The following is a 3649-nucleotide window of genomic DNA, read 5'->3' on the forward strand; positions in this document are numbered from 1 at the left end:
ATGCATGTTAAGGGCTGCGTGTCACCTTGGAGAAGCGACCCCTATAACGCCCTTAGGTGTTGCTTACCTTGTTCATCACCCCCTGTGTTTCCTGTAAGTAGCAGAGAGCTCTAGGAATTTGTGGTGGACCTTGCCTGGGCCACCCCAACCTGTACTGCTCCAGCGCACCTCAGGAAGCCAGCTGCCAACCCCAGGCCTGCATTGCATTGTTGCGTGGCCTTCTCAGGTACCAAGTTTCCCTGGTCAGTGCGCAAAGGGCCCCACCACCCTCCTCAGGATCAGCCTTTGGGCAGCAGTCTCAGGAGCTGTTGTGTAAATGCCCCGGCTGCTGGGTCTCCGGGGAGGCTGATCCTGAGCCACTCAGAGCTCCTGAGCTGGACTCAGCTCTCCTTGCACACCACGGTAACTTTCTTGATAGCTGTCGCTTTACCAACTGGCTTCTCCTCACTGTCTCATTTTCTCAGCCCCTTGGCAGCACTTCCTGAGAACACCCCCAAAACTATGCCCTAGATTCTCATTCAGAGCTGCCTTGGAGGGAGTCAGCGATTAAGGGTTCAGAGGGGACACTTCATGGGAACCCCCATGGGCTTGCTGTGCGCCCCTCTCGGTGGCCCCCTTGTAACTGAACACTAAAATTAATAAGGCTTAGGTGGTGACAGTTGTGATCTTTCCACTGTGAATCTCTTCATCAACTTTGCATCTAATGATTTCATCCATAGATGAATCCATCTCGTTTACTTTTAATGTTTTAAGAGGGAGGCAAAAGGGGAAAGCTGACAATAACATTTGAGCCCCTGGGTCAAGCCGTTCTGATGACGCCATCCACGTTTCTAGACTTCCCAGTTTCAAGAGCTGATACATTCCTCTTCGGCTTAAGTGGACTGGAGTTCGATTTCTGTCACTTCCAACTGCACGAGTCATTGATCAAGGTGAAAATCACCCAGGATTACTGAGATTACCCAGAAAAGGAAATTCAAAGTCACCCACAAAATAACTACAGACCTGAGACTATGCACCCGTGCTTCCTCTTGATTTAACAATGGCTTCTGTCTTGAAATGGTTTCTTCATCGCCGGGCGTAGTGGCGCACGCTGGAAATCCCAGCACACCGGAGGCTGAGGCAGGAGGATCACTGTGAGTCTGAGACCAGCCTGGGCTACATAGTGAGTTCCAGGTCAGTCTCAATTACATTGTGAGACCCTGTCTCAAAAAACCAAAACAACAACAACAAAAGAAAAGGTTTCTTCACTGACACCGTGAAAGGTGGCCCTGGGAGGGTGGCCAACTCTCCTCCGCACCTCCTTCCCAAGGCTGCAGATGGGCAGCTTCCCACAGCTAGGGAACCCACCTCCCAGAGGAGGAGCCCTCCCACTGAGGCTCGTCCCTCCCTGTCCTTTGCAAGCAGCTCTTACCACATCTCTCCCTGCAGAGCAGCACCACAGAGCAAGCCTGGATCAATTTCCTTCTTAAACAAACACCCTTTGTGCCCACAGTGGCGAGAACAACACCCAAGTACATCACACTCAAAAAGATAGATTTCCCCACCTGTTGGGGTGATTTCCCCAGAGCCCAAAGCTATATCCAAGTCTCTCTCTTTTTCTTCTGTTTTTAAAATGTATGGATTGGTTTTAATCGACAAATAAAAACTTGTTTGTATTTACCATGTACAACAGGTTTCACAATATACCTCCGAGGTAGAAGGACTCCACAAAGCAGGTTAACACCCACGTTCCCTCGCACACTTACTGTGTTTTTGTGATGAGAATGCTTACCGTCTGCCCTCTGACCAACGGTCAAGAATATAGTACAAGCCAGGAGCATTGCAAGTTTGAGGCCAGTCTGGGCCACTTAGGGAGATCCTGTGGCAGATTCAGTCCCTCACATTACACACACACACACACACACACACACACACACAGAGGAAGGACCTAAAAGCACAGAAAGAGTGTGAAGTGCACTCACACGTCGCACAGTGGATCTCTTGAACTCATTTCTTCTGACTCGAGTGTTGCGACCTTTGGCCAACATCTTTCCAACCCTCTCTCGCTGTCTCCATTTCTAAAGATAGAGAACTGCTTATGAGTTTGAAGAGTCATCCTAATGAGCAACGGTCCAAATATTTAACAATAGGCTCATCAGCGACATCAACAAACCCAAACACATTCCGACCCTAACAACAGACACGACAGCGCTGGCACGTGCAGTTGGCCTTGCTGTTTCCCTCTTGTAGTTGCTGTGTTTAGTTGTTTTGGGCAACGGGGATGGAGCTCAGAGAACACTGAGCTACAACCCCAGTCTTTCTTATATTATTTAGAGACGGGGTCTCGATAAGTTGCCCAGGCAGGACTCAAACTTGTGATCTTCCTGCCTCGGCCTCCTGATAGCTGAGATCACAGGTTTGTGGCACCATGCATGCCCAGTTTATGTGTGGATTTTTAAACTTTGAGATCCAGCTGCATGCGAGGTGCACTCTTACATACGAGAAACTCCTGGAATACCCTAAAGTGATTACTAACTTTGCCCTCTCGCGATGAAGCAAGAAGAGGCAGGAGCTCTGTGTCCCCTTTCCTTCATTTCTGTGATAGCTGGATGCCACATCTTCTTGAGTACAGCAGCCTCGGATGCTGTCCGCACAGGAGAGCTGCTATTGGCACAATTCAATGAAACCAGGAGAGCTCTTCAAGTGCCCTCTCCCCTCTGCTCTTACACAAGCTTCTGTTTATGGGAGAAGGTTAAACAGCACAGGGACAAGGAGGAAACTGCAGTTGGTTTCAGACTTCAACTGCAAGCCAGTTGGGAGCAGGTGGTGTGCACAGCCAACTTCAAAGCCAAGGTTGCCCGAGCAGATGGAGAACCAGGTGTGCAGAGGGTGGGCACCTGGGGTCCTGATGTGCTGGGGGCACGGAGGGCCAGGAGGATGCTGGCAACTGTGGGACGGTTGTGAGTCCTTGCTGTTTGGTCCCCGAGCCCCACTCATTTTCTGGAAAGGTGTCAGGGCCCAGGGAACAGCAGGGGCTGTCGCAGTGCTGCCAGTCACAGCTGCTAGAATTCCTGTGCCTCCGAAGCGCCGGGCGATGAGTCCTGTTCGTGAACCCACTCAATTTTCCCACCCCACGGCAATCTTATTCTCCCCTCTTCACAGAAGAGGAGGCTGAGACTCAGAAGGAAGCCAAGTAACTTGCCAAGGCCGAGGACGTAGCAGCTAGGACGCAGCTGAGGCCGCTGGAGCCTAGAATGGACGTAATCCTGCCTAGCCGCTTCCACGGGGTCCAGGTCAGCCTCGCTGGGAAGGTTCTGGCTTCACACACTGCTGCTAAGACAGAAGACATCGTCCCACCCTGGGAGGAGTTTTCCAGAGGTTGCCCTCTCCTCTCCTCCTGTGCCGTCCCCGGGGTGTGGATCCTCCCCTCACCGGATGTCCAGGGTGCCCACAGTGGCTGCGTCTGGACCACACACATCAGAGGAAACAGAGTTAGAAGCAAAGAAACTCTCTCCAGAAGTTTCCTTCTTGTAACACTTTGGGCTGACTCTGCTAGGCAGCCTCTGCCTGAGGTCTCTCTTGGGACTGACATAAGGGGACCCCTAGGGCCACAGGGCCCTGGAGCAGCACTGTGGCCTCAGTAACCGAGGCTGACTCCGGTGGGCGTCAC

General features: G+C 51.8%; 1 long non-coding RNA gene across 1 annotated transcript; it reads right to left on the reverse strand.

The window, feature by feature from the left end:
• Nucleotides 1-730: 730 nt before the first annotated feature.
• Nucleotides 731-2633, reverse strand: LOC104848245. The gene is made up of 4 exons (XR_002024709.1): nucleotides 2516-2633; nucleotides 1962-2057; nucleotides 1003-1114; nucleotides 731-908 (listed from the first exon to the last, which is right to left on the reverse strand). It is a non-coding gene; the product is annotated as an uncharacterized LOC104848245 (long non-coding RNA).
• Nucleotides 2634-3649: the final 1016 nt, after the last annotated feature.

The sequence above is a fragment of the Fukomys damarensis genome, unplaced genomic scaffold, assembly GCF_012274545.1.
Source record: "Fukomys damarensis isolate Sample0158 unplaced genomic scaffold, DMR_v1.0_HiC HiC_scaffold_12, whole genome shotgun sequence".
In the NCBI taxonomy this organism is placed as follows: domain Eukaryota; kingdom Metazoa; phylum Chordata; class Mammalia; order Rodentia; family Bathyergidae; genus Fukomys; species Fukomys damarensis.